We start from the raw sequence: 17098 nt of genomic DNA on the forward strand, positions 1-17098 counted from the left end.
GCTTTCGGTCGAGCATTGGTGGTTCAGTGGTAGAATTCTCGCCTGCCACGCGGGAGGCCCGGGTTCGATTCCCGGCCAATGCAAAACAGCAGTTTTAAGCCAGGTGTAAATTGAAGAGTCACAAATTACGTTAGCTACATGAACGAGTATTGATCAATCAGTGTTCTACTGTCATACACGCAAAATATTTGCTCGTCATTGTGGCTTAGGCTCACTCCAGCTTTCGGTCAAGCATTGGTGGTTCAGTGGTAGAATTCTCGCCTGCCACGCGGGAGGCCCGGGTTCGATTCCCGGCCAATGCAAAACAGCAGTTTTAAGCCAGGTGTAAATTGAAGAGTCACAAATTACGTTAGCTACATGAACGAGTATTGATCAATCAGTGTTCTACTGTCATACACGCAAAATATTTGCTCGTCATTGTGGCTTAGGCTCACTCCAGCTTTCGGTCAAGCATTGGTGGTTCAGTGGTAGAATTCTCGCCTGCCACGCGGGAGGCCCGGGTTCGATTCCCGGCCAATGCAAAACAGCAATTTTAAGCCAGGTGTAAATTGAAGAGTCACAAATTACGTTAGCTGCATGAACGAGTATGGATCAATCAGTGTTCTACTGTCATACATGCAAAATATTTACTCGTCATTGTGGCTTAGGCTCACTCCAGCTTTCGGTCAAGCATTGGTGGTTCAGTGGTAGAATTCTAGCCTGCCACGCGGGAGGCCCGGGTTCGATTCCCGGCCAATGCAAAACAGCAGTTTTAAGCCAGGTGTAAATTGAAGAGTCACAAATTACGTTAGCTACATGAACGAGTATTGATCAATCAGTGTTCTACTGTCATACACGCAAAATATTTGCTCGTCATTGTGGCTTAGGCTCACTCCAGCTTTCGGTCAAGCATTGGTGGTTCAGTGGTAGAATTCTCGCCTGCCACGCGGGAGGCCCGGGTTCGATTCCCGGCCAATGCAAAACAGCAATTTTAAGCCAGGTGTAAATTGAAGAGTCACAAATTACGTTAGCTGCATGAACGAGTATGGATCAATCAGTGTTCTACTGTCATACATGCAAAATATTTACTCGTCATTGTGGCTTAGGCTCACTCCAGCTTTCGGTCAAGCATTGGTGGTTCAGTGGTAGAATTCTAGCCTGCCACGCGGGAGGCCCGGGTTCGATTCCCGGCCAATGCAAAACAGCAGTTTTAAGCCAGGTGTAAATTGAAGAGTCACAAATTACGTTAGCTACATGAACGAGTATTGATCAATCAGTGTTCTAATGTCATACACGCAAAATATTTGCTCGTCATTGTGGCTTAGGCTCACTCCAGCTTTCGGTCGAGCATTGGTGGTTCAGTGGTAGAATTCTCGCCTGCCACGCGGGAGGCCCGGGTTCGATTCCCGGCCAATCCAAAACAGCAGTTTTAAGCCAGGTGTAAATTGAAGAGTCACAAATTACGTTAGCTACATGAACGAGTATGGATCAATCAGTGTTCTACTGTCATACATGCAAAATATTTACTCGTCATTTTGGCCTAGGCTCACTTTGGTCAAGCATTGGTGGTTCAGTGGTAGAATTCTCGCCTGCCACGCGGGAGGCCCGGGTTCGATTCCCGGCCAATGCAAAACAGCAGTTTTAAGCCAGGTGTAAATTGAAGAGTCACAAATTACGTTAGCTACATGAACGAGTATGGATCAATCAGTGTTCTACTGTCATACATGCAAAATATTTACTCGTCATTTTGGCCTAGGCTCACTTTGGTCAAGCATTGGTGGTTCAGTGGTAGAATTCTCGCCTGCCACGCGGGAGGCCCGGGTTCGATTCCCGGCCAATGCAAAACAGCAGTTTTAAGCCAGGTGTAAATTGAAGAGTCACAAATTACGTTAGCTACATGAACGAGTATTGATCAATCAGTGTTCTACTGTCATACACGCAAAATATTTGCTCGTCATTGTGGCTTAGGCTCACTCCAGCTTTCGGTCAAGCATTGGTGGTTCAGTGGTAGAATTCTCGCCTGCCACGCGGGAGGCCCGGGTTCGATTCCCGGCCAATGCAAAACAGCAGTTTTAAGCCAGGTGTAAATTGAAGAGTCACAAATTACGTTAGCTACATGAACGAGTATTGATCAATCAGTGTTCTACTGCCATACACGCAAAATATTTGCTCGTCATTGTGGCTTAGGCTCACTCCAGCTTTCGGTCAAGCATTGGTGGTTCAGTGGTAGAATTCTCGCCTGCCACGCGGGAGGCCCGGGTTCGATTCCCGGCCAATGCAAAACAGCAGTTTTAAGCCAGGTGTAAATTGAAGAGTCACAAATTACGTTAGCTACATGAACGAGTATTGATCAATCAGTGTTCTACTGTCATACACGCAAAATATTTGCTCGTCATTGTGGCTTAGGCTCACTCCAGCTTTCGGTCAAGCATTGGTGGTTCAGTGGTAGAATTCTAGCCTGCCACGCGGGAGGCCCTGGTTCGATTCCCGGCCAATGCAAAACAGCAGTTTTAAGCCAGGTGTAAATTGAAGAGTCACAAATTACGTTAGCTACATGAACGAGTATTGATCAATCAGTGTTCTAATGTCATACACGCAAAATATTTGCTCGTCATTGTGGCTTAGGCTCACTCCAGCTTTCGGTCGAGCATTGGTGGTTCAGTGGTAGAATTCTCGCCTGCCACGCGGGAGGCCCGGGTTCGATTCCCGGCCAATGCAAAACAGCAGTTTTAAGCCAGGTGTAAATTGAAGAGTCACAAATTACGTTAGCTACATGAACGAGTATTGATCAATCAGTGTTCTACTGTCATACACGCAAAATATTTGCTCGTCATTGTGGCTTAGGCTCACTCCAGCTTTCGGTCGAGCATTGGTGGTTCAGTGGTAGAATTCTCGCCTGCCACGCGGGAGGCCCGGGTTCGATTCCCGGCCAATGCAAAACAGCAGTTTTAAGCCAGGTGTAAATTGAAGAGTCACAAATTACGTTAGCTACATGAACGAGTATTGATCAATCAGTGTTCTACTGTCATACACGCAAAATATTTGCTCGTCATTGTGGCTTAGGCTCACTCCAGCTTTCGGTCAAGCATTGGTGGTTCAGTGGTAGAATTCTCGCCTGCCACGCGGGAGGCCCGGGTTCGATTCCCGGCCAATGCAAAACAGCAGTTTTAAGCCAGGTGTAAATTGAAGAGTCACAAATTACGTTAGCTACATGAACGAGTATTGATCAATCAGTGTTCTACTGTCATACACGCAAAATATTTGCTCGTCATTGTGGCTTAGGCTCACTCCAGCTTTCGGTCAAGCATTGGTGGTTCAGTGGTAGAATTCTCGCCTGCCACGCGGGAGGCCCGGGTTCGATTCCCGGCCAATGCAAAACAGCAATTTTAAGCCAGGTGTAAATTGAAGAGTCACAAATTACGTTAGCTGCATGAACGAGTATGGATCAATCAGTGTTCTACTGTCATACATGCAAAATATTTACTCGTCATTGTGGCTTAGGCTCACTCCAGCTTTCGGTCAAGCATTGGTGGTTCAGTGGTAGAATTCTAGCCTGCCACGCGGGAGGCCCGGGTTCGATTCCCGGCCAATGCAAAACAGCAGTTTTAAGCCAGGTGTAAATTGAAGAGTCACAAATTACGTTAGCTACATGAACGAGTATTGATCAATCAGTGTTCTACTGTCATACACGCAAAATATTTGCTCGTCATTGTGGCTTAGGCTCACTCCAGCTTTCGGTCAAGCATTGGTGGTTCAGTGGTAGAATTCTCGCCTGCCACGCGGGAGGCCCGGGTTCGATTCCCGGCCAATGCAAAACAGCAATTTTAAGCCAGGTGTAAATTGAAGAGTCACAAATTACGTTAGCTGCATGAACGAGTATGGATCAATCAGTGTTCTACTGTCATACATGCAAAATATTTACTCGTCATTGTGGCTTAGGCTCACTCCAGCTTTCAGTCAAGCATTGGTGGTTCAGTGGTAGAATTCTAGCCTGCCACGCGGGAGGCCCGGGTTCGATTCCCGGCCAATGCAAAACAGCAGTTTTAAGCCAGGTGTAAATTGAAGAGTCACAAATTACGTTAGCTACATGAACGAGTATTGATCAATCAGTGTTCTACTGTCATACACGCAAAATATTTGCTCGTCATTGTGGCTTAGGCTCACTCCAGCTTTCGGTCAAGCATTGGTGGTTCAGTGGTAGAATTCTCGCCTGCCACGCGGGAGGCCCGGGTTTGATTCCCGGCCAATGCAAAACAGCAGTTTTAAGCCAGGTGTAAATTTAAGAGTCACAAATTACGTTAGCTACATGAACGAGTATGGATCAATCAGTGTTCTACTGTCATACATGCAAAATATTTACTCGTTATTTTGGCCTAGGCTCACTTTGGTCAAGCATTGGTGGTTCAGTGGTAGAATTCTAGCCTGCCACGCGGGAGGCCCGGGTTCGATTCCCGGCCAATGCAAAACAGCAGTTTTAAGCCAGGTGTAAATTGAAGAGTCACAAATTACGTTAGCTACATGAACGAGTATTGATCAATCAGTGTTCTAATGTCATACACGCAAAATATTTGCTCGTCATTGTGGCTTAGGCTCACTCCAGCTTTCGGTCGAGCATTGGTGGTTCAGTGGTAGAATTCTCGCCTGCCACGCGGGAGGCCCGGGTTCGATTCCCGGCCAATGCAAAACAGCAGTTTTAAGCCAGGTGTAAATTGAAGAGTCACAAATTACGTTAGCTACATGAACGAGTATTGATCAATCAGTGTTCTAATGTCATACACGCAAAATATTTGCTCGTCATTGTGGCTTAGGCTCACTCCAGCTTTCGGTCGAGCATTGGTGGTTCAGTGGTAGAATTCTCGCCTGCCACGCGGGAGGCCCGGGTTCGATTCCCGGCCAATGCAAAACAGCAGTTTTAAGCCAGGTGTAAATTGAAGAGTCACAAATTACGTTAGCTACATGAACGAGTATTGATCAATCAGTGTTCTACTGTCATACACGCAAAATATTTGCTCGTCATTGTGGCTTAGGCTCACTCCAGCTTTCGGTCGAGCATTGGTGGTTCAGTGGTAGAATTCTCGCCTGCCACGCGGGAGGCCCGGGTTCGATTCCCGGCCAATGCAAAACAGCAGTTTTAAGCCAGGTGTAAATTGAAGAGTCACAAATTACGTTAGCTACATGAACGAGTATTGATCAATCAGTGTTCTACTGTCATACACGCAAAATATTTGCTCGTCATTGTGGCTTAGGCTCACTCCAGCTTTCGGTCAAGCATTGGTGGTTCAGTGGTAGAATTCTCGCCTGCCACGCGGGAGGCCCGGGTTCGATTCCCGGCCAATGCAAAACAGCAGTTTTAAGCCAGGTGTAAATTGAAGAGTCACAAATTACGTTAGCTACATGAACGAGTATTGATCAATCAGTGTTCTACTGTCATACACGCAAAATATTTGCTCGTCATTGTGGCTTAGGCTCACTCCAGCTTTCGGTCAAGCATTGGTGGTTCAGTGGTAGAATTCTCGCCTGCCACGCGGGAGGCCCGGGTTCGATTCCCGGCCAATGCAAAACAGCAATTTTAAGCCAGGTGTAAATTGAAGAGTCACAAATTACGTTAGCTGCATGAACGAGTATGGATCAATCAGTGTTCTACTGTCATACATGCAAAATATTTACTCGTCATTGTGGCTTAGGCTCACTCCAGCTTTCGGTCAAGCATTGGTGGTTCAGTGGTAGAATTCTAGCCTGCCACGCGGGAGGCCCGGGTTCGATTCCCGGCCAATGCAAAACAGCAGTTTTAAGCCAGGTGTAAATTGAAGAGTCACAAATTACGTTAGCTACATGAACGAGTATTGATCAATCAGTGTTCTAATGTCATACACGCAAAATATTTGCTCGTCATTGTGGCTTAGGCTCACTCCAGCTTTCGGTCGAGCATTGGTGGTTCAGTGGTAGAATTCTCGCCTGCCACGCGGGAGGCCCGGGTTCGATTCCCGGCCAATCCAAAACAGCAGTTTTAAGCCAGGTGTAAATTGAAGAGTCACAAATTACGTTAGCTACATGAACGAGTATGGATCAATCAGTGTTCTACTGTCATACATGCAAAATATTTACTCGTCATTTTGGCCTAGGCTCACTTTGGTCAAGCATTGGTGGTTCAGTGGTAGAATTCTCGCCTGCCACGCGGGAGGCCCGGGTTCGATTCCCGGCCAATGCAAAACAGCAGTTTTAAGCCAGGTGTAAATTGAAGAGTCACAAATTACGTTAGCTACATGAACGAGTATGGATCAATCAGTGTTCTACTGTCATACATGCAAAATATTTACTCGTCATTTTGGCCTAGGCTCACTTTGGTCAAGCATTGGTGGTTCAGTGGTAGAATTCTCGCCTGCCACGCGGGAGGCCCGGGTTCGATTCCCGGCCAATGCAAAACAGCAGTTTTAAGCCAGGTGTAAATTGAAGAGTCACAAATTACGTTAGCTACATGAACGAGTATTGATCAATCAGTGTTCTACTGTCATACACGCAAAATATTTGCTCGTCATTGTGGCTTAGGCTCACTCCAGCTTTCGGTCAAGCATTGGTGGTTCAGTGGTAGAATTCTCGCCTGCCACGCGGGAGGCCCGGGTTCGATTCCCGGCCAATGCAAAACAGCAGTTTTAAGCCAGGTGTAAATTGAAGAGTCACAAATTACGTTAGCTACATGAACGAGTATTGATCAATCAGTGTTCTACTGCCATACACGCAAAATATTTGCTCGTCATTGTGGCTTAGGCTCACTCCAGCTTTCGGTCAAGCATTGGTGGTTCAGTGGTAGAATTCTCGCCTGCCACGCGGGAGGCCCGGGTTCGATTCCCGGCCAATGCAAAACAGCAGTTTTAAGCCAGGTGTAAATTGAAGAGTCACAAATTACGTTAGCTACATGAACGAGTATTGATCAATCAGTGTTCTACTGTCATACACGCAAAATATTTGCTCGTCATTGTGGCTTAGGCTCACTCCAGCTTTCGGTCAAGCATTGGTGGTTCAGTGGTAGAATTCTCGCCTGCCACGCGGGAGGCCCGGGTTCGATTCCCGGCCAATGCAAAACAGCAGTTTTAAGCCAGGTGTAAATTGAAGAGTCACAAATTACGTTAGCTACATGAACGAGTATTGATCAATCAGTGTTCTACTGTCATACACGCAAAATATTTGCTCGTCATTGTGGCTTAGGCTCACTCCAGCTTTCAGTCAAGCATTGGTGGTTCAGTGGTAGAATTCTCGCCTGCCACGCGGGAGGCCCGGGTTCGATTCCCGGCCAATGCAAAACAGCAGTTTTAAGCCAGGTGTAAATTGAAGAGTCACAAATTACGTTAGCTACATGAACGAGTATTGATCAATCAGTGTTCTACTGCCATACACGCAAAATATTTGCTCGTCATTGTGGCTTAGGCTCACTCCAGCTTTCGGTCAAGCATTGGTGGTTCAGTGGTAGAATTCTCGCCTGCCACGCGGGAGGCCCGGGTTCGATTCCCGGCCAATGCAAAACAGCAGTTTTAAGCCAGGTGTAAATTGAAGAGTCACAAATTACGTTAGCTACATGAACGAGTATTGATCAATCAGTGTTCTACTGTCATACACGCAAAATATTTGCTCGTCATTGTGGCTTAGGCTCACTCCAGCTTTCGGTCAAGCATTGGTGGTTCAGTGGTAGAATTCTCGCCTGCCACGCGGGAGGCCCGGGTTCGATTCCCGGCCAATGCAAAACAGCAGTTTTAAGCCAGGTGTAAATTGAAGAGTCACAAATTACGTTAGCTACATGAACGAGTATTGATCAATCAGTGTTCTACTGCCATACACGCAAAATATTTGCTCGTCATTGTGGCTTAGGCTCACTCCAGCTTTCGGTCAAGCATTGGTGGTTCAGTGGTAGAATTCTCGCCTGCCACGCGGGAGGCCCGGGTTCGATTCCCGGCCAATGCAAAACAGCAGTTTTAAGCCAGGTGTAAATTGAAGAGTCACAAATTACGTTAGCTACATGAACGAGTATTGATCAATCAGTGTTCTACTGTCATACACGCAAAATATTTGCTCGTCATTGTGGCTTAGGCTCACTCCAGCTTTCGGTCAAGCATTGGTGGTTCAGTGGTAGAATTCTCGCCTGCCACGCGGGAGGCCCGGGTTCGATTCCCGGCCAATGCAAAACAGCAGTTTTAAGCCAGGTGTAAATTGAAGAGTCACAAATTACGTTAGCTACATGAACGAGTATTGATCAATCAGTGTTCTACTGTCATACACGCAAAATATTTGCTCGTCATTGTGGCTTAGGCTCACTCCAGCTTTCGGTCAAGCATTGGTGGTTCAGTGGTAGAATTCTCGCCTGCCACGCGGGAGGCCCGGGTTCGATTCCCGGCCAATGCAAAACAGCAGTTTTAAGCCAGGTGTAAATTGAAGAGTCACAAATTACGTTAGCTACATGAACGAGTATTGATCAATCAGTGTTCTACTGCCATACACGCAAAATATTTGCTCGTCATTGTGGCTTAGGCTCACTCCAGCTTTCGGTCAAGCATTGGTGGTTCAGTGGTAGAATTCTCGCCTGCCACGCGGGAGGCCCGGGTTCGATTCCCGGCCAATGCAAAACAGCAGTTTTAAGCCAGGTGTAAATTGAAGAGTCACAAATTACGTTAGCTACATGAACGAGTATTGATCAATCAGTGTTCTACTGTCATACACGCAAAATATTTGCTCGTCATTGTGGCTTAGGCTCACTCCAGCTTTCGGTCAAGCATTGGTGGTTCAGTGGTAGAATTCTCGCCTGCCACGCGGGAGGCCCGGGTTCGATTCCCGGCCAATGCAAAACAGCAGTTTTAAGCCAGGTGTAAATTGAAGAGTCACAAATTACGTTAGCTACATGAACGAGTATTGATCAATCAGTGTTCTACTGTCATACACGCAAAATATTTGCTCGTCATTGTGGCTTAGGCTCACTCCAGCTTTCGGTCAAGCATTGGTGGTTCAGTGGTAGAATTCTCGCCTGCCACGCGGGAGGCCCGGGTTCGATTCCCGGCCAATGCAAAACAGCAGTTTTAAGCCAGGTGTAAATTGAAGAGTCACAAATTACGTTAGCTACATGAACGAGTATTGATCAATCAGTGTTCTACTGTCATACACGCAAAATATTTGCTCGTCATTGTGGCTTAGGCTCACTCCAGCTTTCGGTCAAGCATTGGTGGTTCAGTGGTAGAATTCTCGCCTGCCACGCGGGAGGCCCGGGTTCGATTCCCGGCCAATGCAAAACAGCAGTTTTAAGCCAGGTGTAAATTGAAGAGTCACAAATTACGTTAGCTACATGAACGAGTATTGATCAATCAGTGTTCTACTGTCATACACGCAAAATATTTGCTCGTCATTGTGGCTTAGGCTCACTCCAGCTTTCGGTCAAGCATTGGTGGTTCAGTGGTAGAATTCTCGCCTGCCACGCGGGAGGCCCGGGTTCGATTCCCGGCCAATGCAAAACAGCAGTTTTAAGCCAGGTGTAAATTGAAGAGTCACAAAATACGTTAGCTACATGAACGAGTATTGATCAATCAGTGTTCTACTGTCATACACGCAAAATATTTGCTCGTCATTGTGGCTTAGGCTCACTCCAGCTTTCGGTCAAGCATTGGTGGTTCAGTGGTAGAATTCTCGCCTGCTACGCGGGAGGCCCGGGTTCGATTCCCGGCCAATGCAAAACAGCAGTTTTAAGCCAGGTGTAAATTGAAGAGTCACAAATTACGTTAGCTACATGAACGAGTATGGATCAATCAGTGTTCTACTGTCATACATGCAAAATATTTACTCGTCATTTTGGCCTAGGCTCACTTTGGTCAAGCATTGGTGGTTCAGTGGTAGAATTCTCGCCTGCCACGCGGGAGGCCCGGGTTCGATTCCCGGCCAATGCAAAACAGCAGTTTTAAGCCAGGTGTAAATTGAAGAGTCACAAATTACGTTAGCTACATGAACGAGTATGGATCAATCAGTGTTCTACTGTCATACATGCAAAATATTTACTCGTCATTTTGGCCTAGGTTCACTTTGGTCAAGCATTGGTGGTTCAGTGGTAGAATTCTCGCCTGCTACGCGGGAGGCCCGGGTTCGATTCCCGGCCAATGCAAAACAGCAGTTTTAAGCCAGGTGTAAATTGAAGAGTCACAAATTACGTTAGCTACATGAACGAGTATGGATCAATCAGTGTTCTACTGTCATACATGCAAAATATTTACTCGTCATTTTGGCCTAGGCTCACTTTGGTCAAGCATTGGTGGTTCAGTGGTAGAATTCTCGCCTGCCACGCGGGAGGCCCGGGTTCGATTCCCGGCCAATGCAAAACAGCAGTTTTAAGCCAGGTGTAAATTGAAGAGTCACAAATTACGTTAGCTACATGAACGAGTATGGATCAATCAGTGTTCTACTGTCATACATGCAAAATATTTACTCGTCATTTTGGCCTAGGTTCACTTTGGTCAAGCATTGGTGGTTCAGTGGTAGAATTCTCGCCTGCCACGCGGGAGGCCCGGGTTCGATTCCCGGCCAATGCAAAACAGCAGTTTTAAGCCAGGTGTAAATTGAAGAGTCACAAATTACGTTAGCTACATGAACGAGTATTGATCAATCAGTGTTCTACTGTCATACACGCAAAATATTTGCTCGTCATTGTGGCTTAGGCTCACTCCAGCTTTCGGTCAAGCATTGGTGGTTCAGTGGTAGAATTCTCGCCTGCTACGCGGGAGGCCCGGGTTCGATTCCCGGCCAATGCAAAACAGCAGTTTTAAGCCAGGTGTAAATTTAAGAGTCACAAATTACGTTAGCTACATGAACGAGTATGGATCAATCAGTGTTCTACTGTCATACATGCAAAATATTTACTCGTCATTTTGGCCTAGGCTCACTTTGGTCAAGCATTGGTGGTTCAGTGGTAGAATTCTCGCCTGCCACGCGGGAGGCCCGGGTTCGATTCCCGGCCAATGCAAATCAGCAGTTTTAAGCCAGGTGTAAATTGAAGAGTCACAAATTACGTTAGCTACATGAACGAGTATGGATCAATCAGTGTTCTACTGTCATACATGCAAAATATTTACTCGTCATTTTGGCCTAGGCTCACTTTGGTCAAGCATTGGTGGTTCAGTGGTAGAATTCTCGCCTGCCACGCGGGAGGCCCGGGTTCGATTCCCGGCCAATGCAAAACAGCAGTTTTAAGCCAGGTGTAAATTGAAGAGTCACAAATTACGTTAGCTACATGAACGAGTATTGATCAATCAGTGTTCTACTGTCATACACGCAAAATATTTGCTCGTCATTGTGGCTTAGGCTCACTCCAGCTTTCGGTCAAGCATTGGTGGTTCAGTGGTAGAATTCTCGCCTGCCACGCGGGAGGCCCGGGTTCGATTCCCGGCCAATGCAAAACAGCAATTTTAAGCCAGGTGTAAATTGAAGAGTCACAAATTACGTTAGCTGCATGAACGAGTATGGATCAATCATTGTTCTACTGTCATACATGCAAAATATTTACTCGTTATTTTGGCCTAGGCTCACTTTGGTCAAGCATTGGTGGTTCAGTGGTAGAATTCTAGCCTGCCACGCGGGAGGCCCGGGTTCGATTCCCGGCCAATGCAAAACAGCAGTTTTAAGCCAGGTGTAAATTGAAGAGTCACAAATTACGTTAGCTACATGAACGAGTATTGATCAATCAGTGTTCTAATGTCATACACGCAAAATATTTGCTCGTCATTGTGGCTTAGGCTCACTCCAGCTTTCGGTCGAGCATTGGTGGTTCAGTGGTAGAATCCTCGCCTGCCACGCGGGAGGCCCGGGTTCGATTCCCGGCCAATGCAAAACAGCAGTTTTAAGCCAGGTGTAAATTGAAGAGTCACAAATTACGTTAGCTACATGAACGAGTATTGATCAATCAGTGTTCTACTGTCATACACGCAAAATATTTGCTCGTCATTGTGGCTTAGGCTCACTCCAGCTTTCGGTCAAGCATTGGTGGTTCAGTGGTAGAATCCTCGCCTGCCACGCGGGAGGCCCGGGTTCGATTCCCGGCCAATGCAAAACAGCAGTTTTAAGCCAGGTGTAAATTGAAGAGTCACAAATTACGTTAGCTACATGAACGAGTATTGATCAATCAGTGTTCTACTGTCATACACGCAAAATATTTGCTCGTCATTGTGGCTTAGGCTCACTCCAGCTTTCGGTCAAGCATTGGTGGTTCAGTGGTAGAATTCTAGCCTGCCACGCGGGAGGCCCGGGTTCGATTCCCGGCCAATGCAAAACAGCAGTTTTAAGCCAGGTGTAAATTGAAGAGTCACAAATTACGTTAGCTACATGAACGAGTATTGATCAATCAGTGTTCTAATGTCATACACGCAAAATATTTGCTCGTCATTGTGGCTTAGGCTCACTCCAGCTTTCGGTCGAGCATTGGTGGTTCAGTGGTAGAATTCTCGCCTGCCACGCGGGAGGCCCGGGTTCGATTCCCGGCCAATCCAAAACAGCAGTTTTAAGCCAGGTGTAAATTGAAGAGTCACAAATTACGTTAGCTACATGAACGAGTATGGATCAATCAGTGTTCTACTGTCATACATGCAAAATATTTACTCGTCATTTTGGCCTAGGCTCACTTTGGTCAAGCATTGGTGGTTCAGTGGTAGAATTCTCGCCTGCCACGCGGGAGGCCCGGGTTCGATTCCCGGCCAATGCAAAACAGCAGTTTTAAGCCAGGTGTAAATTGAAGAGTCACAAATTACGTTAGCTACATGAACGAGTATGGATCAATCAGTGTTCTACTGTCATACATGCAAAATATTTACTCGTCATTTTGGCCTAGGCTCACTTTGGTCAAGCATTGGTGGTTCAGTGGTAGAATTCTCGCCTGCCACGCGGGAGGCCCGGGTTCGATTCCCGGCCAATGCAAAACAGCAGTTTTAAGCCAGGTGTAAATTGAAGAGTCACAAATTACGTTAGCTACATGAACGAGTATTGATCAATCAGTGTTCTACTGCCATACACGCAAAATATTTGCTCGTCATTGTGGCTTAGGCTCACTCCAGCTTTCGGTCAAGCATTGGTGGTTCAGTGGTAGAATTCTCGCCTGCCACGCGGGAGGCCCGGGTTCGATTCCCGGCCAATGCAAAACAGCAGTTTTAAGCCAGGTGTAAATTGAAGAGTCACAAATTACGTTAGCTACATGAACGAGTATTGATCAATCAGTGTTCTACTGTCATACACGCAAAATATTTGCTCGTCATTGTGGCTTAGGCTCACTCCAGCTTTCGGTCAAGCATTGGTGGTTCAGTGGTAGAATTCTCGCCTGCCACGCGGGAGGCCCGGGTTCGATTCCCGGCCAATGCAAAACAGCAGTTTTAAGCCAGGTGTAAATTGAAGAGTCACAAATTACGTTAGCTACATGAACGAGTATTGATCAATCAGTGTTCTACTGTCATACACGCAAAATATTTGCTCGTCATTGTGGCTTAGGCTCACTCCAGCTTTCGGTCAAGCATTGGTGGTTCAGTGGTAGAATTCTCGCCTGCCACGCGGGAGGCCCGGGTTCGATTCCCGGCCAATGCAAAACAGCAGTTTTAAGCCAGGTGTAAATTGAAGAGTCACAAATTACGTTAGCTACATGAACGAGTATTGATCAATCAGTGTTCTACTGTCATACACGCAAAATATTTGCTCGTCATTGTGGCTTAGGCTCACTCCAGCTTTCGGTCAAGCATTGGTGGTTCAGTGGTAGAATTCTCGCCTGCCACGCGGGAGGCCCGGGTTCGATTCCCGGCCAATGCAAAACAGCAGTTTTAAGCCAGGTGTAAATTGAAGAGTCACAAATTACGTTAGCTACATGAACGAGTATTGATCAATCAGTGTTCTACTGCCATACACGCAAAATATTTGCTCGTCATTGTGGCTTAGGCTCACTCCAGCTTTCGGTCAAGCATTGGTGGTTCAGTGGTAGAATTCTCGCCTGCCACGCGGGAGGCCCGGGTTCGATTCCCGGCCAATGCAAAACAGCAGTTTTAAGCCAGGTGTAAATTGAAGAGTCACAAATTACGTTAGCTACATGAACGAGTATTGATCAATCAGTGTTCTACTGTCATACACGCAAAATATTTGCTCGTCATTGTGGCTTAGGCTCACTCCAGCTTTCGGTCAAGGATTGGTGGTTCAGTGGTAGAATTCTCGCCTGCCACGCGGGAGGCCCGGGTTCGATTCCCGGCCAATGCAAAACAGCAGTTTTAAGCCAGGTGTAAATTGAAGAGTCACAAATTACGTTAGCTACATGAACGAGTATTGATCAATCAGTGTTCTACTGTCATACACGCAAAATATTTGCTCGTCATTGTGGCTTAGGCTCACTCCAGCTTTCGGTCAAGCATTGGTGGGTCAGTGGTAGAATTCTCGCCTGCCACGCGGGAGGCCCGGGTTCGATTCCCGGCCAATGCAAAACAGCAGTTTTAAGCCAGGTGTAAATTTAAGAGTCACAAATTACGTTAGCTACATGAACGAGTATGGATCAATCAGTGTTCTACTGTCATACATGCAAAATATTTACTCGTCATTGTGGCTTAGGCTCACTCCAGCTTTCGGTCAAGCATTGGTGGTTCAGTGGTAGAATTCTAGCCTGCCACGCGGGAGGCCCGGGTTCGATTCCCGGCCAATGCAAAACAGCAGTTTTAAGCCAGGTGTAAATTGAAGAGTCACAAATTACGTTAGCTACATGAACGAGTATGGATCAATCAGTGTTCTACTGTCATACATGCAAAATATTTACTCGTTATTTTGGCCTAGGCTCACTTTGGTCAAGCATTGGTGGTTCAGTGGTAGAATTCTCGCCTGCCACGCGGGAGGCCCGGGTTCGATTCCCGGCCAATGCAAAACAGCAGTTTTAAGCCAGGTGTAAATTGAAGAGTCACAAATTACGTTAGCTACATGAACGAGTATGGATCAATCAGTGTTCTACTGTCATACATGCAAAATATTTACTCGTCATTTTGGCCTAGGTTCACTTTGGTCAAGCATTGGTGGTTCAGTGGTAGAATTCTCGCCTGCCACGCGGGAGGCCCGGGTTCGATTCCCGGCCAATGCAAAACAGCAGTTTTAAGCCAGGTGTAAATTGAAGAGTCACAAATTACGTTAGCTACATGAACGAGTATTGATCAATCAGTGTTCTACTGTCATACACGCAAAATATTTGCTCGTCATTGTGGCTTAGGCTCACTCCAGCTTTCGGTCAAGCATTGGTGGTTCAGTGGTAGAATTCTCGCCTGCTACGCGGGAGGCCCGGGTTCGATTCCCGGCCAATGCAAAACAGCAGTTTTAAGCCAGGTGTAAATTGAAGAGTCACAAATTACGTTAGCTACATGAACGAGTATGGATCAATCAGTGTTCTACTGTCATACATGCAAAATATTTACTCGTCATTTTGGCCTAGGCTCACTTTGGTCAAGCATTGGTGGTTCAGTGGTAGAATTCTAGCCTGCCACGCGGGAGGCCCGGGTTCGATTCCCGGCCAATGCAAAACAGCAGTTTTAAGCCAGGTGTAAATTGAAGAGTCACAAATTACGTTAGCTACATGAACGAGTATTGATCAATCAGTGTTCTACTGTCATACACGCAAAATATTTGCTCGTCATTGTGGCTTAGGCTCACTCCAGCTTTCGGTCAAGCATTGGTGGGTCAGTGGTAGAATTCTCGCCTGCCACGCGGGAGGCCCGGGTTCGATTCCCGGCCAATGCAAAACAGCAGTTTTAAGCCAGGTGTAAATTTAAGAGTCACAAATTACGTTAGCTACATGAACGAGTATGGATCAATCAGTGTTCTACTGTCATACATGCAAAATATTTACTCGTCATTGTGGCTTAGGCTCACTCCAGCTTTCGGTCAAGCATTGGTGGTTCAGTGGTAGAATTCTAGCCTGCCACGCGGGAGGCCCGGGTTCGATTCCCGGCCAATGCAAAACAGCAGTTTTAAGCCAGGTGTAAATTGAAGAGTCACAAATTACGTTAGCTACATGAACGAGTATGGATCAATCAGTGTTCTACTGTCATACATGCAAAATATTTACTCGTTATTTTGGCCTAGGCTCACTTTGGTCAAGCATTGGTGGTTCAGTGGTAGAATTCTAGCCTGCCACGCGGGAGGCCCGGGTTCGATTCCCGGCCAATGCAAAACAGCAGTTTTAAGCCAGGTGTAAATTGAAGAGTCACAAATTACGTTAGCTACATGAACGAGTATTGATCAATCAGTGTTCTACTGTCATACACGCAAAATATTTGCTCGTCATTGTGGCTTAGGCTCACTCCAGCTTTCGGTCGAGCATTGGTGGTTCAGTGGTAGAATTCTCGCCTGCCACGCGGGAGGCCCGGGTTCGATTCCCGGCCAATGCAAAACAGCAGTTTTAAGCCAGGTGTAAATTGAAGAGTCACAAATTACGTTAGCTACATGAACGAGTATGGATCAATCAGTGTTCTACTGTCATACATGCAAAATATTTACTCGTCATTTTGGCCTAGGTTCACTTTGGTCAAGCATTGGTGGTTCAGTGGTAGAATTCTCGCCTGCCACGCGGGAGGCCCGGGTTCGATTCCCGGCCAATGCAAAACAGCAGTTTTAAGCCAGGTGTAAATTGAAGAGTCACAAATTACGTTAGCTACATGAACGAGTATTGATCAATCAGTGTTCTACTGTCATACACGCAAAATATTTGCTCGTCATTGTGGCTTAGGCTCACTCCAGCTTTCGGTCAAGCATTGGTGGTTCAGTGGTAGAATTCTCGCCTGCTACGCGGGAGGCCCGGGTTCGATTCCCGGCCAATGCAAAACAGCAGTTTTAAGCCAGGTGTAAATTGAAGAGTCACAAATTACGTTAGCTACATGAACGAGTATGGATCAATCAGTGTTCTACTGTCATACATGCAAAATATTTACTCGTCATTTTGGCCTAGGCTCACTTTGGTCAAGCATTGGTGGTTCAGTGGTAGAATTCTAGCCTGCCACGCGGGAGGCCCGGGTTCGATTCCCGGCCAATGCAAAACAGCAGTTTTAAGCCAGGTGTAAATTGAAGAGTCACAAATTACGTTAGCTACATGAACGAGTATTGATCA

At 46.6% G+C, this 17098-nt stretch overlaps 56 non-coding genes across 56 annotated transcripts; all 56 read left to right on the plus strand.

The window, feature by feature from the left end:
* The first annotated feature begins 12 nt into the window (after positions 1-12).
* trnag-gcc (transfer RNA glycine (anticodon GCC)) lies at positions 13-83 on the plus strand. Its single transcript has one exon. It is a non-coding gene; the product is annotated as a tRNA-Gly (tRNA).
* A 148-nt stretch (positions 84-231) lies between these two features.
* trnag-gcc (transfer RNA glycine (anticodon GCC)) lies at positions 232-302 on the plus strand. Its single transcript has one exon. It is a non-coding gene; the product is annotated as a tRNA-Gly (tRNA).
* Positions 303-450: 148 nt separating this feature from the next.
* On the plus strand, positions 451-521 carry trnag-gcc (transfer RNA glycine (anticodon GCC)). The gene has a single exon. It is a non-coding gene; the product is annotated as a tRNA-Gly (tRNA).
* Positions 522-888: 367 nt separating this feature from the next.
* On the plus strand, positions 889-959 carry trnag-gcc (transfer RNA glycine (anticodon GCC)). Its single transcript has one exon. It is a non-coding gene; the product is annotated as a tRNA-Gly (tRNA).
* A 579-nt stretch (positions 960-1538) lies between these two features.
* trnag-gcc (transfer RNA glycine (anticodon GCC)) lies at positions 1539-1609 on the plus strand. The gene has a single exon. It is a non-coding gene; the product is annotated as a tRNA-Gly (tRNA).
* Positions 1610-1750: 141 nt separating this feature from the next.
* Positions 1751-1821, plus strand: trnag-gcc (transfer RNA glycine (anticodon GCC)). Its single transcript has one exon. It is a non-coding gene; the product is annotated as a tRNA-Gly (tRNA).
* A 148-nt stretch (positions 1822-1969) lies between these two features.
* trnag-gcc (transfer RNA glycine (anticodon GCC)) lies at positions 1970-2040 on the plus strand. The gene has a single exon. It is a non-coding gene; the product is annotated as a tRNA-Gly (tRNA).
* Positions 2041-2188: 148 nt separating this feature from the next.
* trnag-gcc (transfer RNA glycine (anticodon GCC)) lies at positions 2189-2259 on the plus strand. Its single transcript has one exon. It is a non-coding gene; the product is annotated as a tRNA-Gly (tRNA).
* A 367-nt stretch (positions 2260-2626) lies between these two features.
* Positions 2627-2697, plus strand: trnag-gcc (transfer RNA glycine (anticodon GCC)). The gene has a single exon. It is a non-coding gene; the product is annotated as a tRNA-Gly (tRNA).
* A 148-nt stretch (positions 2698-2845) lies between these two features.
* Positions 2846-2916, plus strand: trnag-gcc (transfer RNA glycine (anticodon GCC)). Its single transcript has one exon. It is a non-coding gene; the product is annotated as a tRNA-Gly (tRNA).
* A 148-nt stretch (positions 2917-3064) lies between these two features.
* Positions 3065-3135, plus strand: trnag-gcc (transfer RNA glycine (anticodon GCC)). The gene has a single exon. It is a non-coding gene; the product is annotated as a tRNA-Gly (tRNA).
* Positions 3136-3283: 148 nt separating this feature from the next.
* trnag-gcc (transfer RNA glycine (anticodon GCC)) lies at positions 3284-3354 on the plus strand. The gene has a single exon. It is a non-coding gene; the product is annotated as a tRNA-Gly (tRNA).
* A 367-nt stretch (positions 3355-3721) lies between these two features.
* trnag-gcc (transfer RNA glycine (anticodon GCC)) lies at positions 3722-3792 on the plus strand. Its single transcript has one exon. It is a non-coding gene; the product is annotated as a tRNA-Gly (tRNA).
* A 798-nt stretch (positions 3793-4590) lies between these two features.
* Positions 4591-4661, plus strand: trnag-gcc (transfer RNA glycine (anticodon GCC)). Its single transcript has one exon. It is a non-coding gene; the product is annotated as a tRNA-Gly (tRNA).
* A 148-nt stretch (positions 4662-4809) lies between these two features.
* On the plus strand, positions 4810-4880 carry trnag-gcc (transfer RNA glycine (anticodon GCC)). Its single transcript has one exon. It is a non-coding gene; the product is annotated as a tRNA-Gly (tRNA).
* A 148-nt stretch (positions 4881-5028) lies between these two features.
* On the plus strand, positions 5029-5099 carry trnag-gcc (transfer RNA glycine (anticodon GCC)). Its single transcript has one exon. It is a non-coding gene; the product is annotated as a tRNA-Gly (tRNA).
* Positions 5100-5247: 148 nt separating this feature from the next.
* trnag-gcc (transfer RNA glycine (anticodon GCC)) lies at positions 5248-5318 on the plus strand. Its single transcript has one exon. It is a non-coding gene; the product is annotated as a tRNA-Gly (tRNA).
* Positions 5319-5466: 148 nt separating this feature from the next.
* On the plus strand, positions 5467-5537 carry trnag-gcc (transfer RNA glycine (anticodon GCC)). The gene has a single exon. It is a non-coding gene; the product is annotated as a tRNA-Gly (tRNA).
* A 579-nt stretch (positions 5538-6116) lies between these two features.
* trnag-gcc (transfer RNA glycine (anticodon GCC)) lies at positions 6117-6187 on the plus strand. The gene has a single exon. It is a non-coding gene; the product is annotated as a tRNA-Gly (tRNA).
* Positions 6188-6328: 141 nt separating this feature from the next.
* On the plus strand, positions 6329-6399 carry trnag-gcc (transfer RNA glycine (anticodon GCC)). The gene has a single exon. It is a non-coding gene; the product is annotated as a tRNA-Gly (tRNA).
* Positions 6400-6547: 148 nt separating this feature from the next.
* trnag-gcc (transfer RNA glycine (anticodon GCC)) lies at positions 6548-6618 on the plus strand. Its single transcript has one exon. It is a non-coding gene; the product is annotated as a tRNA-Gly (tRNA).
* A 148-nt stretch (positions 6619-6766) lies between these two features.
* On the plus strand, positions 6767-6837 carry trnag-gcc (transfer RNA glycine (anticodon GCC)). The gene has a single exon. It is a non-coding gene; the product is annotated as a tRNA-Gly (tRNA).
* A 148-nt stretch (positions 6838-6985) lies between these two features.
* trnag-gcc (transfer RNA glycine (anticodon GCC)) lies at positions 6986-7056 on the plus strand. The gene has a single exon. It is a non-coding gene; the product is annotated as a tRNA-Gly (tRNA).
* Positions 7057-7204: 148 nt separating this feature from the next.
* trnag-gcc (transfer RNA glycine (anticodon GCC)) lies at positions 7205-7275 on the plus strand. The gene has a single exon. It is a non-coding gene; the product is annotated as a tRNA-Gly (tRNA).
* A 148-nt stretch (positions 7276-7423) lies between these two features.
* Positions 7424-7494, plus strand: trnag-gcc (transfer RNA glycine (anticodon GCC)). Its single transcript has one exon. It is a non-coding gene; the product is annotated as a tRNA-Gly (tRNA).
* Positions 7495-7642: 148 nt separating this feature from the next.
* trnag-gcc (transfer RNA glycine (anticodon GCC)) lies at positions 7643-7713 on the plus strand. Its single transcript has one exon. It is a non-coding gene; the product is annotated as a tRNA-Gly (tRNA).
* Positions 7714-7861: 148 nt separating this feature from the next.
* Positions 7862-7932, plus strand: trnag-gcc (transfer RNA glycine (anticodon GCC)). Its single transcript has one exon. It is a non-coding gene; the product is annotated as a tRNA-Gly (tRNA).
* Positions 7933-8080: 148 nt separating this feature from the next.
* trnag-gcc (transfer RNA glycine (anticodon GCC)) lies at positions 8081-8151 on the plus strand. The gene has a single exon. It is a non-coding gene; the product is annotated as a tRNA-Gly (tRNA).
* A 148-nt stretch (positions 8152-8299) lies between these two features.
* trnag-gcc (transfer RNA glycine (anticodon GCC)) lies at positions 8300-8370 on the plus strand. The gene has a single exon. It is a non-coding gene; the product is annotated as a tRNA-Gly (tRNA).
* Positions 8371-8518: 148 nt separating this feature from the next.
* On the plus strand, positions 8519-8589 carry trnag-gcc (transfer RNA glycine (anticodon GCC)). Its single transcript has one exon. It is a non-coding gene; the product is annotated as a tRNA-Gly (tRNA).
* A 148-nt stretch (positions 8590-8737) lies between these two features.
* Positions 8738-8808, plus strand: trnag-gcc (transfer RNA glycine (anticodon GCC)). The gene has a single exon. It is a non-coding gene; the product is annotated as a tRNA-Gly (tRNA).
* A 148-nt stretch (positions 8809-8956) lies between these two features.
* Positions 8957-9027, plus strand: trnag-gcc (transfer RNA glycine (anticodon GCC)). Its single transcript has one exon. It is a non-coding gene; the product is annotated as a tRNA-Gly (tRNA).
* A 148-nt stretch (positions 9028-9175) lies between these two features.
* Positions 9176-9246, plus strand: trnag-gcc (transfer RNA glycine (anticodon GCC)). Its single transcript has one exon. It is a non-coding gene; the product is annotated as a tRNA-Gly (tRNA).
* Positions 9247-9394: 148 nt separating this feature from the next.
* Positions 9395-9465, plus strand: trnag-gcc (transfer RNA glycine (anticodon GCC)). Its single transcript has one exon. It is a non-coding gene; the product is annotated as a tRNA-Gly (tRNA).
* A 148-nt stretch (positions 9466-9613) lies between these two features.
* On the plus strand, positions 9614-9684 carry trnas-gcu (transfer RNA serine (anticodon GCU)). The gene has a single exon. It is a non-coding gene; the product is annotated as a tRNA-Ser (tRNA).
* A 141-nt stretch (positions 9685-9825) lies between these two features.
* Positions 9826-9896, plus strand: trnag-gcc (transfer RNA glycine (anticodon GCC)). The gene has a single exon. It is a non-coding gene; the product is annotated as a tRNA-Gly (tRNA).
* Positions 9897-10037: 141 nt separating this feature from the next.
* On the plus strand, positions 10038-10108 carry trnas-gcu (transfer RNA serine (anticodon GCU)). Its single transcript has one exon. It is a non-coding gene; the product is annotated as a tRNA-Ser (tRNA).
* A 141-nt stretch (positions 10109-10249) lies between these two features.
* Positions 10250-10320, plus strand: trnag-gcc (transfer RNA glycine (anticodon GCC)). Its single transcript has one exon. It is a non-coding gene; the product is annotated as a tRNA-Gly (tRNA).
* Positions 10321-10461: 141 nt separating this feature from the next.
* Positions 10462-10532, plus strand: trnag-gcc (transfer RNA glycine (anticodon GCC)). Its single transcript has one exon. It is a non-coding gene; the product is annotated as a tRNA-Gly (tRNA).
* A 148-nt stretch (positions 10533-10680) lies between these two features.
* Positions 10681-10751, plus strand: trnas-gcu (transfer RNA serine (anticodon GCU)). Its single transcript has one exon. It is a non-coding gene; the product is annotated as a tRNA-Ser (tRNA).
* Positions 10752-10892: 141 nt separating this feature from the next.
* Positions 10893-10963, plus strand: trnag-gcc (transfer RNA glycine (anticodon GCC)). The gene has a single exon. It is a non-coding gene; the product is annotated as a tRNA-Gly (tRNA).
* A 141-nt stretch (positions 10964-11104) lies between these two features.
* On the plus strand, positions 11105-11175 carry trnag-gcc (transfer RNA glycine (anticodon GCC)). The gene has a single exon. It is a non-coding gene; the product is annotated as a tRNA-Gly (tRNA).
* A 148-nt stretch (positions 11176-11323) lies between these two features.
* trnag-gcc (transfer RNA glycine (anticodon GCC)) lies at positions 11324-11394 on the plus strand. The gene has a single exon. It is a non-coding gene; the product is annotated as a tRNA-Gly (tRNA).
* A 1229-nt stretch (positions 11395-12623) lies between these two features.
* trnag-gcc (transfer RNA glycine (anticodon GCC)) lies at positions 12624-12694 on the plus strand. The gene has a single exon. It is a non-coding gene; the product is annotated as a tRNA-Gly (tRNA).
* A 141-nt stretch (positions 12695-12835) lies between these two features.
* On the plus strand, positions 12836-12906 carry trnag-gcc (transfer RNA glycine (anticodon GCC)). The gene has a single exon. It is a non-coding gene; the product is annotated as a tRNA-Gly (tRNA).
* Positions 12907-13054: 148 nt separating this feature from the next.
* Positions 13055-13125, plus strand: trnag-gcc (transfer RNA glycine (anticodon GCC)). The gene has a single exon. It is a non-coding gene; the product is annotated as a tRNA-Gly (tRNA).
* Positions 13126-13273: 148 nt separating this feature from the next.
* On the plus strand, positions 13274-13344 carry trnag-gcc (transfer RNA glycine (anticodon GCC)). The gene has a single exon. It is a non-coding gene; the product is annotated as a tRNA-Gly (tRNA).
* Positions 13345-13492: 148 nt separating this feature from the next.
* trnag-gcc (transfer RNA glycine (anticodon GCC)) lies at positions 13493-13563 on the plus strand. Its single transcript has one exon. It is a non-coding gene; the product is annotated as a tRNA-Gly (tRNA).
* A 148-nt stretch (positions 13564-13711) lies between these two features.
* trnag-gcc (transfer RNA glycine (anticodon GCC)) lies at positions 13712-13782 on the plus strand. The gene has a single exon. It is a non-coding gene; the product is annotated as a tRNA-Gly (tRNA).
* Positions 13783-13930: 148 nt separating this feature from the next.
* On the plus strand, positions 13931-14001 carry trnag-gcc (transfer RNA glycine (anticodon GCC)). The gene has a single exon. It is a non-coding gene; the product is annotated as a tRNA-Gly (tRNA).
* A 798-nt stretch (positions 14002-14799) lies between these two features.
* Positions 14800-14870, plus strand: trnag-gcc (transfer RNA glycine (anticodon GCC)). Its single transcript has one exon. It is a non-coding gene; the product is annotated as a tRNA-Gly (tRNA).
* A 141-nt stretch (positions 14871-15011) lies between these two features.
* trnag-gcc (transfer RNA glycine (anticodon GCC)) lies at positions 15012-15082 on the plus strand. The gene has a single exon. It is a non-coding gene; the product is annotated as a tRNA-Gly (tRNA).
* A 148-nt stretch (positions 15083-15230) lies between these two features.
* Positions 15231-15301, plus strand: trnas-gcu (transfer RNA serine (anticodon GCU)). The gene has a single exon. It is a non-coding gene; the product is annotated as a tRNA-Ser (tRNA).
* A 1010-nt stretch (positions 15302-16311) lies between these two features.
* Positions 16312-16382, plus strand: trnag-gcc (transfer RNA glycine (anticodon GCC)). Its single transcript has one exon. It is a non-coding gene; the product is annotated as a tRNA-Gly (tRNA).
* A 141-nt stretch (positions 16383-16523) lies between these two features.
* On the plus strand, positions 16524-16594 carry trnag-gcc (transfer RNA glycine (anticodon GCC)). The gene has a single exon. It is a non-coding gene; the product is annotated as a tRNA-Gly (tRNA).
* Positions 16595-16742: 148 nt separating this feature from the next.
* trnas-gcu (transfer RNA serine (anticodon GCU)) lies at positions 16743-16813 on the plus strand. Its single transcript has one exon. It is a non-coding gene; the product is annotated as a tRNA-Ser (tRNA).
* The last annotated feature ends 285 nt before the right edge of the window (positions 16814-17098 follow it).

The sequence above is a fragment of the Hoplias malabaricus genome, unplaced genomic scaffold, assembly GCF_029633855.1.
Source record: "Hoplias malabaricus isolate fHopMal1 unplaced genomic scaffold, fHopMal1.hap1 scaffold_52, whole genome shotgun sequence".
Lineage (NCBI taxonomy): Eukaryota > Metazoa > Chordata > Actinopteri > Characiformes > Erythrinidae > Hoplias > Hoplias malabaricus.